The sequence below is a fragment of the Sus scrofa genome, chromosome 4, assembly GCF_000003025.6.
Source record: "Sus scrofa isolate TJ Tabasco breed Duroc chromosome 4, Sscrofa11.1, whole genome shotgun sequence".
NCBI lineage: Eukaryota > Metazoa > Chordata > Mammalia > Artiodactyla > Suidae > Sus > Sus scrofa.
Window position 1 is genome coordinate 21,074,472 of NC_010446.5, and position 10,822 is coordinate 21,085,293.

Consider the following 10,822-nt stretch of genomic DNA (forward strand, 5'->3'; position numbering starts at 1 on the left):
CGGCTCACTTCTTTGTAACCAAGTTATGGGTTGTCTTTCCAGCCTGACTTTGGAATCTAGTTTCTTTCTCCTAAATAGTCTACCCCAAATCACTGAACTAATGATGTAGCTTGCAGCTGATAGCATTGCCCTTCCTTTGCTAAGAAAGATTTTGGTTCTCTCAAGGATTTCGATGTCAGATTTCTCCAAAGACGGTCAAACATCACATGAAAAGATGCTCAACACCACTGATTTTTAGAGATATGCGAATCAAAACCACAATGAATTATCACACCAGCCAGAATGGCCATCATCAAGAAGTTTTCAAACAGTAAATGCTGGAGAGGGTGTGGAGAAAAGGGAAACCTCCTACACTATTTCTGGGAATGTGAATTGGCACAGTCACTATGGAGAACAGTATGGAGATTCTGTAAAAAACTAAATGTAGAACTACGATATGATCTAGCAGTCCCACTCCTGGGCATATATCTGGAGAAAATCACAATTCAAAGAGATACATGCACCCCAAAATTCACTGCAGCACTATTTATAATAACCAAGACATGGAAGCAAACTAAATGTTCATTAACAGAGGAATGGATAAAGATGTGACATATATACAATGGAATACTACTCGGGCATAAAAAAGGACAAAAGAATGCCATTTTTAGCAACATGTGTGGACCTATACTAAATAAGTCAAACAGAGAAAAGCAAATGTCATAAGGGATCACCAATGTATGGAATCTAATAAAAATGATACAAAAGAACTCATTCACAAAACAGACATAGACTCGAAGATTTCAAAACCAAACTTATGGTTACCAAAGAGAAAACACTGGGGGAAGGGATAAATTGGGAGGTTGAGATTGACATAAACATACTACTATGTATGAAATGGATGAGTAACAAGGACCTACTGTACAATACAGGAAAATCTACTCAATACTCTATAGTGACCTAAATAGGAAGATAATCCAAAAAGGAATGGATATACGTGTATGTATAACTGATTCATTTTACTATACACCTGAAACTAACACAACATTTTAAGTCAACTATACTCCAATAAAATTTAATTAAAAATATATGTGATTTAGATGAACTTTAACGTTGCTTCCCCTTTTCATCCTTTTCTTCTTTCTCTTGGTTATCTCTATACACTCTTCCTCAATTGGTAAAGAGAGCAGTGTAGGCTTTATAATTAGTCCGGAATCCCTCCTTCACTGACTGTGGAGAGATTGGGGAGATTGACATTCTCTCAGAGAAATCCCATTATTGGCAACATCCAGTGCTTAATATGGTAGAATAAGTGTGGAGTAGCAATGATCAAGGGATGGGCATGGGTGGGGAGCTACAGGTGGCCTCCCAGGCTCTTATGCATTCTACTATGGTGTGATTGTAGTTGAGAGTTCCTTAGACTCTCAGGGTGGCAACAAAACGGAAGAAAGGACTGGTGTGCAAGAAAATGTCTAGCACCAAGAAAAGGAAGCCGAAGAATGCAAGGGCATTTTGACAGAGGCACTTGCCGAGAGTGCCAGCAAGATACCACAAAGATCAGGCAGGACCAGCCCTATTTGAATGGATACCAAATCAGGATGCCCAGGGCTTGGTGGACCCAACTTTGCCAGAACAGAGGAGCAAGGAAAGAAGCCAGCTTGCCAATGGCCAAGCATAAGGGATACCTCAACTGCAAACCAGCAAGGGTTAGAAATTAGGACCTGGAGTTCCCGTCGTGGCGCAGTGGTTAACGAATCCAACTAGAAACCATGAGGTTGCAGGTTCGACCCCTGCCCTTGCTCAGTGGGTTAACGATCCGGCGTTGCCGTGAGTGTGGTGTAGGTTGCAGACGCGGCTCAGATCCCGCGTTGCTGTGGCTCTGGCATAGGCCGGCGGCTACAGCTCCGATTCGACCCCTAGCCTGGGAACCTTCATATGCCGCAGGAGCGGCCCAAAGAAATAGCAAAAAGACAAAAAAAAAAAAAAAAAAAAAAAAAAAGGAATAGCTTTAAAAAAAAAAAAGAAATTAGGACCTGATATAATACTCCTCTGCACAAACTTGTCCATCCTCAGAGAGGAGGTGAGGTGCATTAGGGGAAACCTTAGAAAAAATGAATTCCTATCCAAACAGTCTAAGATTTGAATGGGATAAAGACTGAAAGCTATACTTTAAATTGGCCCTGTAAAAACAGCTGAATAAGAATGGAGTGTGCTAAATTGTGACAAAATACGTATTTTGCTATAGGCAGACTAGCAGCTTACACATCAAGTTGGATTCACTTAAAGTTATTTTTTTCAAATCTGAGTTTTTATACTCACTCACTGTACTCATTTAATATTTTAATCAATCCTGTAAGGAATTTACTCTCAGAGAGATCAAATAACTTGCTCGGGGACATAGTTAGCAATTAGTAGAGCCAAGACTTTAACGTGTCTGGTATCAGAGTTTGTGTTTCTAACTATAGTACCTAACCTTAGAGTTGTATGGTTATTTTTAGTCTCTGTATCTTTTTTAACTCATAGGAGAGTATGATCTGAAAAATAAGTTATAACTGTATACTGTTATAAATATCCTTAATTTGCCTTTGTCCTTTGTTCTTGTCCCCCCTGGCACTTCTTTAATTTCTCTGATTTTGTCCCTTTTATCAGTCCTCTATTTTTTTCCCCCTTTTATACCCCATGGGGTCCCCACGGTGGAGAAGGGGTTCCTCTCAGAGCCTTCTTTGCCTACAGCAAGCTGCGTGGCTCCCAGGATATAGGCCATATCACATGGAGCCTCCTGGCCTGGCATCTCCCCAGACCTCAGGCAGCAGGATATGAAGACAGCCCTGTCTTTGAATTTGGAAGCCTACAAATGAAGAGTTCATTGTGTTCATTGTCCGGGAGGATTGAGTTTCAGATGAATGGAATAATCATCTTCCAGAGAAGTAAATTTACTTGGCAGGTTTCCACTAAAATGGATTTTAAAAAATGTCATATGGAACTAAAACATTTAAGACATATGGTGCATTAACTAAATGTTTAAACATTTGCCTTTAGCTGCGTGAACATATCATTGATGAGATGATCTCAGTGAGCTATGTTGAACATCTTTGACTGAGTCACTGTCCAGTAGAGAGCTCTATTTCTTGAATCTATTTAATATAAACCATCCCCAGATGCTTACAACAGATACCAAATACGTGTTATAATTTCACTGCTGAATGCAAATGCACATAAAAATGAAAGATCCAAATGAGAAAGTCTGTCTGTAATCTCGGTCATTACCTTTCATTTGAAATAGGTTCTCTATGAGAAGGGTGCAAAGAAGAGTATCATTAGGCACAAAGCAATGAAAGTCACTGGAAAGCCATCATCCCTTTCTACGCTCTTCCAGAAAATCTCTTAATACTTTTCTGCAAGGTCAGCAAATATGCGGAAAATATGGGACTGCTCCCCCTCACCCCATGTCCAGAGCAGACATTGTTAATCAATTACAACACTTAGTTTTCCTGCTGAGCCTGCATTTGGCTTGAGACTTTTTCTCCAGCCAGCACTCCAGGCAACCACTGCCAATCGATCCAGGTTGGCACTGAAAAGGAAAACTATTTGCAATCTCCAGACACAGAACAATGATAGGGCAGTGGGGAGTTTCTGTATCTAATGTATCCTAGACCAATGGATACTGTTAGGATTTATTCCTTAAATTGAAAGAATGGCTTTGGGGGAGTTCCCATCATGGCTCAGTGGTAATGAAACCAACTAGTATCCATGAAGAGGTGGGTTTGATCCCTGACCTTGCTCAGTGGGTTAAGAATCTGGCATTGCCGTGAGCTGTGGTGTAGGTCACAGATGAGGCTCAGATCCTGTGCTGCTGCAGCTGCGGCTGTGGCTGGCTGTGGCTCTGATTCGACCCCTGGCCTGGAACTTCCACATACCATGGGTGCAGCCCTAAAGAGACCAAAAAAAAAAAAAAAAAAAAAAAATGGCTTTGGGGCTCCTTGAGTTCTGGAATAATCCACTAGGACTTGGATTATCCTCTACTGAGTTGTGTGAGGGACCAGTTTTCTGTCTTCTAGGCAGGCTGATTCCACACATACCGCATACCACACATAACCTCAAGCCTTTCTTCCTTGATACTCTGAGTTTCAGATGCTCAAATGGAGAATTCTAAACCTATTTGAAATGGAATGAGTCAGAAACTACCAGGGACTTGAAAATAAGGTAATCACTTACATTCTGGATCCTGCAAAGAACTTACTAGAGGAAAGGTGTGCGTATGTCGATGGGGAGGTGGAACTTGTGTTTAAGATCTGACTTCATATGCACTCATATTTCCTTTGTAAGCCGTAAATAATAACAACTAAAGTTTATATACCAGACAAGATGTTAAGCATCAAAGGGCATGTATTTTCTTTTAGTTTTTATATCTTCTGAATAAATATCCCTGTTTTAAGGATGGTGAAACCAGAGCTTATGATTCTAGGGAATATCTAAGAACACACAGAAAGTATGTGCCTATGATGGACAGTCTTGATGGAAGTTGATGGCAAATTCTAAAAGATAATCAAAGACAGTTTAATGAAAGAACTATTTACAGAGGTTTAGGGTAGGATTAAGGGAACCAATAAAAAATAATTCCAAAGCCTCCAAAGATGGGGAATTCCAAAGTGATTGGAATCCTTTTACCACTCTAGACACAGGGTTACTGAAACAGCAAAAACTTGTCTGAGATTCCTGAATGTGAGCTCTTACCTTAAGGAGAGGAAGTCTTTTACTGCTCAAACCAATGATGTCTTGTCTGGCTGCAAGGGATGGGGGAGAGGAGAGAGCCTATGCCTCCCAATTGCCAGATCTAGCTGGAAACCAGAGGTGAAGGAAAGCAGAGCTCAGCACAAAGAAGAGGATGCATCTGAGGAGCAATGAGGATAATGAGCTAAATGGTAGACTGGTAGTTAAACCCAGTATTGCTCTGAGGCCATTCTCATAACTGCTACTTTACATTTTACCCCTTGCCTGGGGTTTAGGAGGCCTAGGTCTAGAAGTAGCAGCCGATGCTTGCTTTCACTTTGGAGAAGATAGGAAGAAAATTTAAATATCCTGATTTCTCCATGGTGGCATTGTTCTACACGGCTTCTGCGAGGCTATTTGTTATTATTTCTTCCTCTTCCTTTTTCCACTTTTGTCCACTTCTCCCTTTTTGTGCTTTAGTTTCTTGACCAGAGTGATGATACACGGTGCAAAGGAAGTTGATTTGTAATTTCTTTTTTTTTATGATTAAAATTTTTTTATTATAGTTGATTTTGTTCTGTCAGTTTTTAAATTATAGTTTGAATTCTCCTGTCAATTTCTGCTGTACAGAAAATTGACCCAGTTATACATATATGTACATTCTTTTTCTCACTTTATCCTCTATCATGTTCCATCACAAGTGATTGGATATAGTTCCATGTGCTATGCAGCAGGATCTCATTGCTTATCTATTCCAAATGCAATAGTTTGCATCTACCAACCCCAAACTCCCAGTTCATCCCACTCCCTCCTTTTCCACCTTGGCAACCACATGTCTGTTCTCCACACCCATGAGTTTGCTTCTTTACTATAGATAGGTTTATTTGTGCCATATATTATATTCCAGATATGTGATATTATATGGTATTTATCTTTCTCTTTCTGATTTACTTCACCTAGTATGAGAATCTCTAGTTCCATTCATGTTGCTGCAGATGACATTATTTTGTTCTTTTTCATGACTGAGTAGTATTCCATTGCGTATATGTACCACATCTTCTTAATCCACTCATCTGTCAGTGGACCTTTGGGTTGTTTCCATTTCTTGGCTATAGTGCTGCAATGAATATAGGGTTGCATGTAACTTTCTTTCCTTCTTCTTCTTTTTTTTTTTTTTTTTTGCTTTTTTAGGGCCATACCTATGGCATATGGAAGTTTCTAGGCTCTAGGGGTCGAATTGGAGCTGTAGCTGCCAGCCTATGCCACAGCCACAGGAACGCAGGATCTGAGCCACGTCTGTGACTGATACCACAGCTCATGGCAATGCTGTATCCTGAACCCACTGAGCAAGGCCAGGTATTGAACCCTCATCCTCAAGGATACTAGTCAGATTCATTTCCACCATGCCAAAATGGGAACTCCACATGTATCTTTTTGAATGAAAGTTTTGTCCAGGTATATGCCCAGGAGTGGGATTGCTGGATCATATGGTAGTTCTATATTTAATTTTCTGAGGTACCTTCATACTGTTTTCCATAGTGGTTTTACCAATTTACATTCCTACCAGCAGTGTAAGAGGATTCCCTTTTCTCTACACCCTCTCCAGCATTTGTTATTTGTAGACATATTAACAATAGCCATTCTGAAACACATGACAAAATGCTCTGTATCACTATTAGAGAAATGCAAATCAAAACTACATAGAGATACCACCTCACACCAGTCAGAATGATTTGTAATTTCCAAAGCTTTACATAAAATATTTTAATTACAATGAGATGTGAGGTGGGTTATTTTTTTTTTTGAAATTTCCAGAAGAGGAAATTGAATTTTACTGATTTGAAAGCCAGTATTCTTGTTCTATTTGAAGTTTCCTGTAGCACATCAGCAGTAGCTGACACTCACAGTATGAAAAACAAAAGATGACCATTGAAAAAAGGATGTTAGCAATTTTAATAATTGTTAAATTTACCCAGGATTTGTCAAGGCATAGATAACCTAAACCATGAACTATAGAATTTCTGGGACCATCACTCATCCTACATCTGTCTCTGTCTCTCTCTTCCTCAGTCTTTCTCCTGCATTTCCCCCTTTATCCTGCTTCACTCCTCTTCCTACTTTTATTCCCCTCTTTCCCATGGCCTTTCCTCATGTTTCTTTTCCCTTTCTTTTTCTTTTACTTCTACGCCTATCCTTCCACTACAGTTGAGATACAGCTTAGTGGTTACTACTGAAAGCTCTGAATGCAAATTGTCTAGATCTGAATTCTACTTCCATCATTATTAGGCAGGTGACTTGTGTAAGTTATTTAATCTCTTTGACTCTCAGTTTCCTTAAATGTAACCTAGGATAATAAAAATCCTCATAGTGTTAATGGAAAGATAAGGACTTACTACCACAGTTATTATTTTTCTCTCTTCCTTTGTCCAACTTTCCCTTCTACCTTTCTCCTAAAGCTATGGTCTTCAGTGTCAAAATATTTGTTGACTTGTAAATGAATGACAAGGTGGAAGACTGGTGAATTCTATAACTCGGGTTCTAGAAGAAAAGTGCAATGAAGCAATAGGCAGCATTGGAAACATGGTAAGAATGCTTACAAATGAGAAGTTAGTTGTTCATGTGTATTTTGAAAATGTTTATTTTTATGGTTTAAGAGACGTCTTGAAGGCAGAGTCCCTGTTGCCTTTAGTTGAGAGATGGCAGCAGCCGCCTCCAGGAATAGCACGTATAACTGCAGAGACATCCTTTTGGATGGGAGCGGCGAAGACCCATGGTTGACAGAAGAGTTGCGTAATGGTTCGGTATTTAACTCTCCCTGGAATGGCTTCAAGAGGGAGCTATGTGCGGAGTGAACTTGTGGATAAATAACTCTGGCACACAGCTCTGCACCATCTGCAGACATTGCAGAAATGAGCAGGGGAAGCCAACGAACTGTGAGTGACAGAGATTAATCTTCAAAGTCACAAAGGCATGTAGTTCTCTTTGGAATTCAGGCAACACTGGAGAGCCTCACAGCCCCGGAACATTTCTTTGAGGCAATGAAGACATTTATCAGCCATAACTCTCAGGTGACTGCGTGTCCTAGAATCCTTGATACCGCCAAATCAAATGATTCCAGAAGAAAGACACTTCCTTTTAAACGTTGGAGAGGTAGGAAGATGATTATGCTCAATTCTTCACTTTAAATGACTCACCATGATGCCTTAGATGAAGCTGACCTACCACATCCAGAGAGCAGGGAAGAAATCAGAAGAGGTTGCCGTACCCCACAGGCTGCACTTCTTTCAGATGGCATACAGAGTCCCTGTTTGGGAATTATGCTTTTTGGAATATTTGCTTATTGATCAATACACATGTTTTTATAAAACACATATTTATTTACAAAATAGTTCTGTTACAAAACATTTTCAAAAATAAAATTCTGTCTAAAAATAAAAGCACATATCCATTTACATCTAAACAAAATTTTAAAATCTTCCAAGTTCCTGTCGTGGCTCAGTGGTTAATGAATCTGACTAGGAACCATGAGGTTGAGGGTTCGAGCCCTGGCCTCACTCAGTGGGTTAAGGATCTGGTGTTGCCGTGAGCTGTGGTGTAGGTTGCAGATGCGGCTTGAATCTGGCATTGCTGTGGCTCTGACGTAGGCCGGTGGCTACAGCTCCAATTAGACTCCTAGTCTGGGAACCTCCATACGCCGTGGGTGTAGCACTAAAAAAACACAAAAAAAAAAACCGAAAAAAAATTAAAAATCTTCTACATTGATTATTATGCTGATTATATGAAACATTAAAAATGACAAACAGAATAACTAGGCTTTATATACTTCACACTCATTCATCAATTTCTTGGTATTCATTGTTTCTAATACCATTTTTCTGGTGTTCTCTAAGATGCATTTTTTCAACATGGCCTCATTTAAGATTTTTTTTTTTTTCATGAAATTGCCTGTGGTCTTATAAGTGTAGTTTATGGCTAATAAATTATTGGCATATTTAATCAACTCATCTGTGGACCATAATATTCTTAGTTGAGAAAATACTCTCTTTTCAGATACAGAAGTGCATGGTAAGCTAAGAGAAAATACTGCTAATGGAGTATATTCTGAATCCTGTTTTTAAAATAAAAATGTGTAAATATGTCAGCTAAAATATGTTCACATGTACTTTTTTGGCCTCCATTCAGAATATCTGTCTTTGAAAAATATTTCAATCAAAATTCTTCAATTAAATGGTCTTTATGTTTCTTTTGAACATTTCTCCAAACCCAGATGATGGAAAAATCATAGGCACTGTTACTTTCACTCCTTTACAGTACAGAATGTAAATTTATCCAATAAAAGTAAGAGTTCAATCAAGAGTCTTGCCACAAGTTGAAATGTTACAAACTGCATTGTAGAACTTCAAATTTAAATGTTATACGCAGCAAGAGGATTCATCCTTTTATTGTTCACTTCTTTGATATTTTAATGGTAAATTAAGTGATGTTTCATTAAACTATTACTTTCAGGAAAACCTGCACAAAGTAACTGTGAGCTTTGGAAATCGATGTTGATGATGCTTTTTCAGTAGATTAGCCCTTGACATTTTCACATGGTCACAAATATCATTACGGCTCCCAAGTCAGACGTCAAAAAGCAGCAAAACATTTTGGCCAAGTTGTGAGTTCATCAATTTTCTTAAGAAATTCAGTACTTAAATTTTTATTACACATGTGTTTCCTTACCCCTAGAATTCACAGCTATTAAAGAGTTATTTTAAAGTTCTTTAAAAGTTACCAAAAAATAACAGAAATTAAAAAGTGTACATTTAGAACACATAATAAATGATAAAACCACTGCAGTAGGAATTATTCTCTGCCCACTCTATAGAAGGAATCTCAGTCTCTATTTCTCCACATATTTATATAACCTAACCTACAGTTTCCCAAGTTTCCTCTTCCCTGTGCCCTGGTACTCAAGTGGCTTCATGTATCATGCAGATTGTAGCACCCGCCATGACACTATTTGCCCATGGCTCCATTGACTTGGAAGGGGCAGTGCTGTTGATCATTTCTGCCACCAACACCACCTAAAGCTGAAGAAGTTTGCTTCCTTGAAGCAACATTTGCTTCCCTAAATGTTCAAGATTACTCTATTTCCTCCCAAGGGAGGTATTATTACAATGCATCTAGAAAGGGTTAAGAGAAGAACGAAAGGTCACCTCTGGTTGTTTTTCAAATACAACCAAGTATTAAATTGAGAACTCTCTTTATGGCATGTGCATTTCACATATAAACTATATGAAGCCATGGCAGAAGCTAGAGGGAAAAGTGGAAGCCTAGAAAATTCAACCTGTTTGAATACAACTCTTAATAGTAATACTTCTATAAAAATGAAAAACTCTTGAGACCCATGTTAAAGCAGATGGAGGGCCAGGCTACTAGACAGAAAAAGAGAAGATATGAGGCAAACTTGGATATTTTCTTCCCCTACTTGGCAATTAAGGGCCCAATCTTCAGATCATTCTGGACCGACTTCTGGCTGAATCAATGAGTAGTTGCATGACTCTAGGCAGATAGCTATCCTCAATCCTCTCATCTGCAAAATGAGAGCAAAAATGCCTGCCTCACTGGGCTGTGATCAGGAGAAAAATGTATGGAAATTTCCCAGAGCAAGGGCCAGATCCATAAAACACCTGCTCACTACATGAGACAGAGCTCCAATTATTCTCACCATGCTCCTCTTACCAGTGAACCAATGACGTAGGGTGTACAAATGCCATGGGATGATTGCTACTCAGGCTGATTTTTTTCCCATGAAAAATGAAGCAGGATCAAAAAGAACTAGAGCAGAGAGAGAAGAAGGTTGTCAAGTGGTAGAACAGCACGGCAGTATTGGTAAGATGATTCAGATTTGTGTGGTTATCCCTTCAAAACAAGAGGACAACCACTATATATTAAGCACTTTGTCTAAGTTCAGCCCTGAACTTATAAAAAGGAGCAAATATTTACCCCTTTTTATAGTGGGGCTCTATCATTCTTACTGATGCTTTTACTAAAACTGCCATATGGTACAATTATTATTATCTCCTTCTTACAGCTGAGGATACTGAGGCTTCAAAGAGTTTGGAGAACAAGAGCTAACAGGGAATAATTA

General features: G+C 39.0%; 1 long non-coding RNA gene across 1 annotated transcript in view; it reads left to right on the forward strand.

Moving 5' to 3' along the window:
- Window positions 1–8,119, forward strand: part of LOC110260232 — a 121,826-nt gene extending 113,707 nt beyond the window's left edge. Inside the window, exon 3 of the long non-coding RNA XR_002343138.1 lies at window positions 7,344–8,119. This is a non-coding gene — a long non-coding RNA (uncharacterized LOC110260232). The remainder of the gene's footprint in view (window positions 1–7,343) is intronic.